Raw genomic sequence first — 12,850 nt, 5'->3', positions numbered from 1 at the left:
AGAGAAAGAGAGAGAAAGAGAGGGAAGGAGAGAAAAAGCGAGAGTAAGAGAGAGGGAGGGAGAGAGAGAGAAAAATGTAAAAACAAGAAGCAACCATGGGGGGAGACAGGCAAAAGAGTGTAATGAAAGTGAATATTATGAAAATAAGTAGTATGAAAATAGGAAAATATAATGGAGTCCATTATTTTGTACAATAATAAGACAATATATCTAAAAGAAATTATTTAGACAGTGATGAGGACATATTAGCTGGTGGGGAAGATATTATTTACATTCACTTAGGCCCCAAACACAATCTCTGAAGATGCTCCTGTTCTATCCGGGCCAATGAAGTGGCCACTGCCAGTTTTTGCAGCAAAAAAAGAAAAATGTCATTCTGAGAACCAATGAGAGATAATGGCCAGACATCTGTGGCTCAAGCTTGTAATCCTAATTACTCAGGAGCCTGAGATGTGAGGATCCAACTCAGGACAAGCAGGGAAGTCCCTGAGACACTAATCTCAAGTTAAACACTAAAAATAGGAAATGGAACTATGGTTCAAGTACAAAGGCTCCAGGACAGCACTCAGGCTCTGATTTCACCCTCAGGTCCAGAAAATACATACATATACACAGAGATACACAGACACACAGAAGCACAGACACACACACACACACACACACACACACACACACACACACACACACACACACACACACACAAAGTTAACTATGTATTAGAAAACTCAGTCATATGTCAACATTTAATGCTCACAAATGTTAACTCCCACTGATTTTCACATTCTCTTAAAAGGGACTATTTACTTGGCAGATGGTCCTGCATTTTATAAAAAAAAAAATTATAGTCATACTTCTTTGGCAGTCACTATCACAAATTTGAATGGCAGGAGAGGGGAGGGAATGGGAAACTGTGTAGCCACTTTCCTTGTGCTCCACTGATACTCTTATGCTTCACTACTGGAAAGACATTAGCAGGAATGACATGTGTCTAAAATAATTTAAAACCATTGAAATGGCCACTGATCATGTATAGACTGATTAAGTACAAAGTGACATATAGAGTGAAAACCACAGGTTGCTCTATCAAGTGAAAAGCAACCTATATATGATATAATTGGTAACATTTGATGTATGTATTTTATACTTATGGACATAGAAGTTTGTACATGCATGGGAAAGGTTCTAGCAATATATATCTGACAATGGAATTCTTTTGGGAACGGAATATATGGTTGTGCAGATGGAGTGGGGAGAAAATCTTAACTCCTAGATTAGAATTATGACATTTATATACAACCAAATCTATTTCTCTCAAAATTAAAAAAGATGTACTAGCATATGAAATAAGAAAAATAGCACATAAATCTGTAGTAATTTTTTCTCACTTTTTGATTAGCACACATTCTTCCAAGGATTTGATTTGTATCTTTATGAGACTCATTTCCTCCATCACTCTCACACATCTACAGACTTTTCTCAAATCAATGTCAACATGCTTTGTTGGTCATTTTTTACATGCATTAAAAAACTACCTATTTTGAACATGTTTTCCCACCTTTGCCCTCTCTGTCCTTCTCACTTCCATTAAAACACACATATAATAGTTGTTTAGCATTCCTATATCTCATTTTAATTAAATTGCATAACAATAGTATTTAAGAAATTTCACCATAAAATTTTACAAACTTATATTGAGTATTTTTAATCATACTGATGGCCTGACTCTCCCTTTCCCCATCTAGCTTCCTTTTCAATATTCAACGGATTTCGGTGAGATTCCTTTGTCATCATTGCCATGCACAGATGCCAAATAACATTTATTTATCCTTCCCTAATCCTACTAATTCCCTCAAAAATTCCCAAACATATAGACATATTCTATAAATGTATTTATATATGATTCTCTGTGTGTTTACATGTTTATCTTTTAGATTGTGTATTTACATATTACAGAAAACATGTGACCTTTATCTTTCTTAACCTGGCTTACTTCACTCAGCATGATAGTCTCCATTTCTATTTCCCTGCATATAAAAACATTTCACTCATCTTAATGCATGGTGTGAAGTAGAAGGGAAAGGCCTGGCTGGGCATACACAATGGAAATCTGGTATCATGTAGTTAACATTTAATGCCAAGTGGCCAGAAAGATACTCGTTTTAGTGAAGATGGAAGGAAGTGAGAAACCAACGGAGCCTCCAGTATGTCCAAATGTGCCTAGAGACCTCTTCACCTGGACAAAGAAGCTGGGGTGATAAGGGAAGAAATAACCAAAAAGTTTGAGCAGGGAAAGGTGATAAGATAATTGGGAGCCACATGCCACAGCAAAGCCAGCTAACATGAAGAATGGAGCTGACACAAACTAGGCAAAGTTTAGGCCACTGGGGTCTTTGACAAAGCCATTGAAGGCTATCAGATAATTATTGATTGAATATAAGATAGTGATAGAATACAAATATAGAGAGTGTAAAATAATTATTGTATTTCAGTTTCCTTGGGTACTATTGTTATATACTTTGTTTACTAAGAAATTATCATAACATTGAAAAAAGAAGCTAAAATGGAAACTGGTAAGTCAACTGGCTGTGAAAATCAGGATTTCAAACATATGTTTGACTTCTAAAATCCCATACAAGTGTAACAGTCTTACAAGGGAACATGGGAAGCAGATTCTGCTTTTGTGTGTATAGAAAGCACTTCTTGAAGCCCACCAAGCTTGTCACACCAAAGACTGGGTTCTCAAAGCCCATGAGGAGATATTGTCACTAGAATCTTCTACATAGGAGGCTCAATGCAAATTGTTTATTTTTGTATTGATCTTTTGCTAACTGACCTTATAAAGGAAAAGTAAAGCCTAATTCTGTTACAAAGATAAAGATCTCCCAGCCAAGAGAAGCCAGGCTCATATTCTTTCTGGCTGCCTGGTGATTAGTCCATTGGTTGTACTTTTGTCCTTCTGATATAACACTTCTGTGAGGTGTTACCCTGCTTTGAGAAGGCAAATCCTTATTAGAGGCATGATTAACTTTTGAGGACAAGGATACATTGGTTAACCTTTTCTTCAGTGGTATTTTAAAGACACAATGAGAATATTATGGTTCAAGACCATTCAAGGAAATATTTTTTAACCAAGAAACCTATCTCAATCAGTATTTGCTAGATGTAGTGGCATACATCTGTCATTCCAGTATGTATGGGAGGCATAACTAGCAGGGCTACAGTCAACAGCCCAAGAAAACCTACAAGAACCTACTTAAAATTAAGTAATATTAAAAGGTCTGTCAGTTTCATGCTTCCCTAACAAGTGTAATTTCATATGTGGCAAACCTAGGTACACTCTTCCACAGTGAATTTATAGAATGACCCAGGCTCAGGTGTGTTCTGAATTTCCACATCTTACTTTCTCAGTAGCCCCACCCATTCCAGCACACACATGGGGCTGGGATGGGCAGCTTCCTCTGTTGCTGGTAGGGTTGATGCTTTATGCAAGCAATAAATTAGTAAACATACAAACTCCCAAAGAGTATTCTGTTTTCTTTTCCACTCTGCTTCCATCCATCCAGTTCTCTGCTGCTCTGCCTCTCCAAGGTTCATAAAATGCTTGTCCCTCCTCCTGGACATTCTCACATTTGATATACCTGGAAAATACCTGTTCTACTTCCACAACCCTCACAGGATTCTACCTGTATAAGTTCTTTCCTGCATCACTGTACTCCAAGCCCATGATAATAATTCATACTACTCTTTACCTTTGTCCTTCCCAACAGTCTTCTTGGCCTGCTCTGGAATGTTGTGTAATTAGGTACTATGCATACCACTACCCTTTTACATTCTTCAGTTACCTAGAGCAAGATATGCTTTCTAAAGATATCTTCCAATATAGAACAATACTTTGTAAACACTGGCCATGGTATCAAACTAAAGGCAGTTGAGTAGAAGTGTGTACTAATCACATAACATTCCTGCTATGAGTGATGCTACACATTTGTTATCCTACCATTCAAGAAGTTGATCCGGAACATCATGGGTTCAAGATCAGCCTGGGCTACAATAGGTCTCAAAAATAAAAGGACAATCCTGCTTTAGTAAAGGAATTATTTTGAGGAACAACACATCTAAATGAAAATCTAAAAGGACAAACAAGGTAACACATAGCACCCTATCAATGCTCCACAGTTTACTCACCACCCACCATGAGAGATTTCCACCAGCCAGGAATAAATCTTTCAGCACAGCACAAAACAGAAACCAAAACACCCCCAGAATAATTCTTGAAACCAATTTTCCCTTTAAAAAAGTTCTGAAAAACAGGATGAGGGCTGGGAAGGTGGCTCAGTGGTAGAGCGCTTGCCTTGCATGCCTGAGGCCCTGGGTTCGATTCCTCAGCACCACATAAGCAAAACGAAATAAGCCGGAAGTGGCGCTGTGGCTCAGGTGGTAGAGCGCTAGCCTTGAGCTGAAGAGCTGAGGGACAGTGCCCAGGCCCAGAGTTCAGGCTCCACAACCGGACCCAAAAAAAAAAAAAAAAAAGAAAAAAGAAAAAGAAAAACAGGATGAACAACTTTTAGGCCCAGTACTAACAATAAAAAGGAGAAAATGAAATATATAAAATTTTAAAAATTACAATTAGTGTAGTGGCACACCCCTGTAAAATAGTTACTTGGAAACCAGAGTTCAGGATTGTATAGGGAACAATTATCAAGATCCCCGTCTCGGCTGAAAATGTAGCTTAGTGGTAGAATGATTGCCTAGGATGCATGAAGCCCTGGGTTTGATTCCTCAGTATCACACAAACAGAAAAAGAGTCTCAAGTGGTACAGCTCTAACCTTGAGCAAAAGAAACTAAGGGACAGTGCTCAACCCTGACTTCAAGCCCCACAGCTGGGAAAAAAGATCCCATTCTCAATCAATAAGTGCTTCCAGGTATGTATGAGAGGCATTCTAACACTGCGTTCTAACACAACCTAGGGAATGCATGATATTCATTCAAAAGTAACTGTTATAAACAGGGCTAGCTGTCTAACACTTGTCTAACAAGTGCAAGGAAATGAGTTTAATCTAGGTACACACGTGCTTGGGTACACACATAGAATCCTATACAAAGATATTCGGATAATTGAATAATAGCATATGCACAGCAGTGGGTGAGTGAGGAACTCCACACCTTCTAGTAGATATGTGGACTGATCATAAAAACAAAAATATGTATATTTTCTCTTGATGTGCATATTATAAAATTATATACATGCTCATATGTGTCTATAAGTTGAATACATTAAGCAGCTATATGACTCTGTATGTTACATAAGCACTGAATAAAGAAAGAAAAGGTCCAGGGTTACCTCAGAAAAATTGCTGAGATATGCCTCTGCTCTCAATATTTTTTCTGGTTAATTGGAGACAATCTTACAGACTTTTCTGCTTTAGGGAGCTTCAAACTACAATCTTCCAGGTCTCAATCTCCTAAGTAGCTAGAGTTACAGGCATACCAGATTAGAGATAAAGCTCAAGTGGGGAGCATCAACCTTGAAAGAAAAAGTTAAGGAAGTGAATAAGGGCTTGAATTCAGGCGCTAGTACTAGGGTATGTGAGCACACATATGCATACACATACACACTCACAGATTAACAAGAATGAAACTCTGGTGAACCAGCTATATTTGTATACTTTAAATTACCTGTAGATTGTGGTTTAATAATCTAATAATACAGAAATGATTCCTCAAGCTTCCTCCTCTTTATCACATTAGGTGTCTTAATTAACTTATCAGGGTTTTTCCTTTTCTTTTTTCTCTTGTGTGTGTGTGTGTGTGTGTGTGTGTGTGTGTGTGTGTGTGTGTGTGTGTGTGTTATACACACACTCTGGTGTATGTATAACAATACTGAGACTTGAACTCAGTGAATTGGCATGATGCTATTGCTTCTTCTCTCAAAGCTGTTCCTCTACCCCTTGAGGCACAGAACCACTTCCATCTCTTTTGGGGAGAGAAGTGTCCCACGCATTTTCTAGGCCAAGTGGGGCTCAATCAGAGGTCTTTATATCTCAGCATCATGAGTATATTTTTTTCTTATGTGCTAAAATCATCGGGTAATAGTCATACTTAAAATTTAAAAAAAAACCCTCTGGGACAGCAGTCAGGGCTTGATTAATGCCCTAGGACCAACACAAAAAATAAATGCAGTTTCTTGTGATTATTTCAGTTTACTTATTGCTACCTCTAGGATTATCATCTATGTCAAGGGTATCTGGAATGTGACTCCCTCCATAGATAAGGGATCACTCTAATTCATTCAATCAATCAGTCAAAAGTAACTGTAAATCCTCCATATATTACCTGTGTAATATCAATTAAAATAGTTAGTAACCAATAAATTATAAAAAGGGTAGACAAAAAGTCCATTAACATCCAAGATTTAATTCATGCTATGACATTTTAGACCTCACTCAGGAGTTCTTTTAAAAACATATTTCTATCACTATTAGTATTCTATCCACTGTGAAACTGAGGAACTGAAACCATACACTACCTAACTTAAAGGCCTACACCAAGAAACAATTAGATAGCAGACATTGATACAAGGAAGCTGTACATTGCATATTCTCATCAGTCAATTAATACTAAAAACAATGGACACAGGCCAACCTGAGCTGAAGCTGAATATTTTGTCTCAAAAACAAAAAGTGAGGGCTGAGAATGTGTCTTAGTGGCAGAGTGCTTGCCTAGCAGCCAGGAAGCCCTGAGTTTGATTCCTCAGTAAGATATAAATAGCAAAAGCTAGAAGTGTTAGAGTGCTAGCCTTAAGCAAACAACGCTCAGAACAATGCCCAAAGCCTGAATTCAAGCCCTAGGATTGGATAAAAATGGTTAAGACAGGAAGCAGAGAGAAGAGGAATGGAATTTTTTGTCTGAGCCTACATTTTCCTAGCCTTCATGCACTTTCAACTTGTGATTTATGTTTTCATTCTATTCAGTAGTCAACTAACTAGCTTCAACTGCGTATCTGAATCTTGGGTTATTCAGAGTTAGGAATCTTAATTTTGGTGCTGGGGATTTTGCTAAATGGAAGAGCACTTGCTGGCAAGTGCCAGGCCCTGGGTTTTGTTCTCAGATTTGAAAAAAAAAACTATTTAATCTTATTTAGTTTATGACTTACTTCACAGAAGAAATAAATGTATTCACTCATTCATGGATGCACATATTGATACATTTTCGGGCTCATTTGAGAAAATTTACTATGAAGAAGCATAACAGAAGTCACATACTGATGGTTCATGCTTGTAATCCAAGCCACTCAGGAGGCTGAGATTTGAGGATCATGGTTTGCAGCCAGTTGGTGCAAAACCATCTATAAGTCTCTTATTCCAACCAGTAAAAGACTAACCAGCAAAAAAACTATAGCAGTGTCTCAAGCAGTAGAATGTTAGCCAAGAGCTATAAAGCTACAGGGCAGCACCCAGTCACTGAGTTCATGTCCCAGCAGAACTGGCAGAAAAAAAAAATGAACTCAAATTCAAAACAGCTTTATTAGGTTCAAAATAGTTCATAATCATTGAGAATAATTTGCTATTTGGGGCCAAACAAAACAATCATTTTTCTACTAATGACACAGAATAAAACACTCCTTAATTAGTTCTAAATCATGTAGGATTTCACTATGTGGAACTGTACCTTTTCTAATGATAGCAGAAAACTGTATGTATTATATCCCAGGACTGTAAAACATATAAAATTAGATTTGTGCTCCATGGACAAAGTTTCATGATTCATAAAAGAGTATCTTCACAGTACTTAAGGTTTTTATATACTCTACACTGATCCTTTTTCCATACTGTATTATTATTGAGCACAACATAATTGTTAGTAAGCCTTGCCTTTACATTGGAAAATTCCCAATGCTGAACTTTCTAAACTTTCCTTTCTTTTATAAAGCAAATAAAACTATGATGGTATGTGAATATCATCAGTAGAAAAGTAAGTGAATGCCACCTCTACAATGCTCTGGACCTGCTGCAGTTCTGTGTTCTTTCAGGCATCCTTTCAGGCTGATTGATCTTCTCCTTAGTGCCCAGGTTAGGGTGCCCAGTAACTTCCCTCCAGTCTCCAAGGTTAGCTCGTGGTTGTTTCTTCATTGCAGAAAATAGATTTCTGTATTCTACAAAAAAATAAATGTGATTGGGTCAAGCCTCTACTGTCATAAAGATTTTATTGTACATTAGTCCATATTTCCTCAGAGAATTCCTTAAATATTCAATTAATGGGAGGAAGGGGCTTGGAGGGAGGGAGGGAAAAGAAGGCACTATACAAAAGGAAATGTATTCATTATCTGACTCATGTAATTTAATCCCTCTGTACATTCTCTTTATAATACCAATGTAGACATGGCCACATATTCACCTAACAAAACTAATATGTTACACATATTGAGAAGACAGTATACTCCCAAATAAAGTGTACTTAAATCATTTGCAAAGCCACTCCGGCCTCTTTGCCTCTGCCACTCCTGGTCCTTTTGTCCAAGATGGGGTGCCAAAGGCACTGCCTCCTGGGCTCCAAGACCGCTGCTATGAGGGTCTGTGGGCCACAGGTCAGCATCTCCAACACCAAATTTGCAAAATGGGGCGGGTCAGCGCAGCTTGTTATGGTCCACAATTCTGCTGCAGTGTGAAAAGGAGGAGGGCTGTACATGAGGCCTCTGGTTCCAAGCACCCTGCTAAGGCTAGAATCCTTGGAAAGCCATACAGCAGCAGGGGGCAGCCACCAGGCTGTGAACCTCCAAGCTGGCAGTGGAGACCAGACAGCAAGGCCTCAGGGACCTGGGCACCTTGGCTCATCGCACCACGCCTTGCCCATTGCCTCGACCTTGCAGCTACTGCCTGAGGTCTGGTCTTTGGGCCCTGCCCAGCAGCTGGGAGTACCAGATGCTACTCAGCAGCCTGAGCCCCCCGCTGCCAGCTGAGCACCCAAGGACTGGATTCTCCACCAGGTCAAGCGCCTCAGGGAGACAGTCAGTGGCTGTACACATGCCGACCTCATCTGGATGGCCTGTGTGAATTTCTGGCTGCCTGCAGGATGAGCAACAGGCCTGGCAGAAAATCCCGGACTGCCAGCGGCTGCCCTAAGCCCCTTCGCTCAAGGTGGAGCCCATGCACCTGCGCTTCAGGGACAATGGAGACGATGGCAGGCAAGGAGATGCAGCAGCAGCACCACTGCTACCTCCATGCAGCCGACAGAGCCCCCAGGGCTGCCCGTGACATCAACCCCCTGGGCTGTCTGCTCCTGAACTGAGGCTGCCCATACAAGCAGTGCTCACTTTCCTCTATGTATGCCCTGCCCCTGCCCAATCCCCAGGTGTCACTGCCTCCTCTGCCACCTTTGCCCTGGACACTCAGCTGCCATAAGGGCCCCTCATAGAGTTCATAGTGGTTGAGGACGCTTTTGCAGGACAGCCCCCAGGAAAGAGTGATAGGAGACTTGAGTCTGTGGAAAAAGGTATTCCGCACATATTTTGATAGAATATGAAATCAGATGAAAACAAAAATTATCAAATTTTAAAAAAGAAATTAACCAGGCATCAATGGCTCACAGCTTTTATCCAAGCTCCTCAGAAGACTGAGAGCTGAGGATCAAGAGTGGAAGCCAGCTTGGGTAGGAAAGTCCCTGAGATTCTTATCTCCAATTATCTACAAACAACAGCAGCAGCAGCAGCAGCAGCAGCAGCAGCAGCAGCAGCAGCAGCAGCAGCAGCAGCAAAACCCCACAAGTAAAGCTGTGGCTCAAAATGATAAAGTGTTAGCCCTGGGCATGAAGCTCCAGGACAATGCCCAGGCCCAGAATTCAAGCTTGATGATCCCCCTTCCCCAACAACAACTACAACAACAATAACAAAAATAAAAATTAAAAAAAATATTCCAGTGACATCCTCTAGACCAACTATATGTTAAACATCTTGCATAGTATCCACATGCTCACTAGGAGTGTGCTGTAATATTCTAGGACAGGGTCAACAAACATGTTTTGTAAAGAGTGGGCCATATGGTCTTCAATAATAACTACTCAACTTTGCCTTGCATCATGAGAACATACAAAAGTTGGATGAGGCTATGTTCAAATACAACTTTATTTATAAAACTGGGAGGGTCTCACGTTTGATTACAATATTCGGATTCTTGATTTTAGGTTACAAACACCAGTCCATAGCCAAGATCCAGAATATTCCAGTAGTTTGTTTCATTTATTTATATTAATTACAGAAGATGTAATAATGTAATTTTAAAAAAGAAAGCACTCAATTGCAATACAATATGTTATATTTGATCACCTGAACTGAAAAACTCATCTACTTACAATAGTCAATTGCTAGATTTTTCAGATTTACTAAAAGTAATTTGTAAAGATCTTAAGGTAAACAAAAAAATCTAGGAAACGTTACTCTGACATATTATGAAATATATCCCTAACTCGGTTCTACTTTTCAATAACTTAGAGCAAATTGGGGAATCCATCCAAGAGAGCGAAATTCTGAAGAAAGACTTGTCTTCTACACACTGCACTGCAGCTCCTGGATAAGAAACCAGGGATCACCAAATATCCACACTGCTTTTCACACTGTAATTCCCTCTCAACAGACTACCAGCACATAGAAGAATTTTCACCAGAACCTGAGTGCCTCACTTCTTCTGTGTATTTATATGCACTATTCTAAGGCTTGAAGTCAAAACCTTGGTTCTGTCCCAGAGCTTTTCACTGTAGGCTAGCCCTATACCTCTTCCAGCTTTCTTTGGCAGTGAATTGGAGATGAGAGTCTCACAGACTTTCCTGCCCAGGCTGACTTTGAACTGAGATCCTCAGATCTCAGCTTGCAATTAAAGGTATAATTAAAGGCATGAGCAACCAGTGCCCAATAAACTGCCCTACTTTTCTTGATTGTTTTTATTTTGTTTGAGATCAGGACTTGAATTAAATATTTGACACGTTTCCTCACTAGGTATCACTCTGCCACTTGAGCCATATATCCAGCAATCATTATTTTGAATAGCTGGAAATCATCAAATTTTCTTAATATGGTCTGTACAATTACTGTTGTTCTAAAACTCATCCTAATCAAAAAAGTCTTATTTATGGACCCTAGAGATCATCTGAACAAATTCTCATAATATTGCTTGTAATTGCTTATCACTTTAGGAACATGATTTTTTAAATTATTGTTTTACATAGCAGAGTTGTCATTAAACAAAGCAGTTTATGAATACAATATGCCTTGATCAATGCCACCACTTTCAACATTCTCATTAATCCCTCCCCTTCACAAACCTTCCCACACTCTTCTCAATTAATGGTAGGATATTTACTGGAATCCTCTCTACATTTTCCCCTTTTCCTCCTCTTCATTCTCCAACCTTTCCTCCCTTCACCCTACTTTTGACTACCTATGACCCTATGATCCAGCAACTCTACTCCTGGGGATTTACCCAAAAGATTACAAACCAGGATATAATAAAGCTTTCAGCACAACCATGCTTAGTGAATCAGCCCAAATGCCCCTCAAGAGAGAAATTAATCAAGAAAATGATGAATATTGACCATTTGTAACTCTCATATCTCATTTTTTCTGCTGGTATCCCATTGACATTGTATAGTCTCTGTACTGCAGTGAGCAACACGTAGAAACTGAGGTAAAAGATTTTCAGTGTTATCTGTTAGCCATGGATTCCTTGATGTGAGTTCTCTGCTCACTCTCGTTGTCTGTTCATGCCTTTGAGTGCTAATAAAAATCACATGCATTTTTCTTCCTTTTCAATTCTTTCAAAGCCTAAAAAACTTTGTCTCTTTTGAGTAACTAATTTTAAAGAGAATATCACCATCTGCCACCTCTCCGTGGCCTTGAAATTAAATGTTCAAATGGGACAATGGCTTTTTGGTGGGAGAGGGGAATTTTGTATTCAGAGGGTTTTGTATTCAGAAGATCTGTGCTTGCTAGACAGGACTTAGGTAGTACAACAGCTAGCAGTCAACTCCTTTTGACATACTTCTAGACATTTTGTTTATTTGAGGTCTTGAGCTTTTTGCCCAGGGCTGATCCTAGATTGATTGAGACCTGGCTACCTATGCCTGCCACATAAGTAGCTAGGATTACACATGTGAACCATTATGGCCAGCTCATTTTTTTGAGATGGGTGTCTTAGCAGTTTTTTCTCTGGCCTGGCCTCAGACCATGATCCTGTTTTATTTCTGCTTCCCAATCAGGTGGTATTACTATACTTAATGCACTTGACACCTTCGTAACTAAAATTTCTTCTAAAATTCCAAGCAGGATGTAAGATTTTTCATACTCATTATATGTAACCATGAAGAATACTAAATAAGACATAATAAAGGGGTTATAATTTAGATTATTTTAGTCACAGTGATAAAAATATCTGAACACTTTTTAAAATTTTTTGGAAAGTAGTATCTTGTAGGACCAAATAATGCATCTAACTGTGTTCTCAAGCATCTTTTATTTAATAGGATTCCATCTACTTGGTGCCATTGGTGGTTCATCACTCCCAGGTGTTCTACAACCTCTATTCTCTCATAGAATTTGCTTTCAATATCATCTGTGAAGGTGTTCAGCTAAAGCAACAACTGGCTATCAAAGCCCACTGATTGCTATCCATTCGTTGTAGTGCATCTCCATTCAAAAACTCCTAAAACGCATGCCCAAGGAGCACAAACACCTACATCCTGAATGGAAAACTGTCCCATTGAGTGGATTTCCCCCTAGCAGATGCAATGCTTACAACATTAATCACTGTGAGCAGCATTTTTCTACCTTTTCCATGTCCCATAAGGATGCTGTTTGGAGTGGAG

Source organism: Dipodomys merriami, unplaced genomic scaffold (genome assembly GCF_024711535.1).
Source record: "Dipodomys merriami isolate MVZ:Mamm:240054 unplaced genomic scaffold, mDipMer1.0.p SCAF_2683, whole genome shotgun sequence".
In the NCBI taxonomy this organism is placed as follows: Eukaryota; Metazoa; Chordata; class Mammalia; order Rodentia; family Heteromyidae; genus Dipodomys; species Dipodomys merriami.
The sequence above is the reverse complement of the archived record's forward strand: the minus strand, read 5'-3'. Positions refer to the sequence as shown.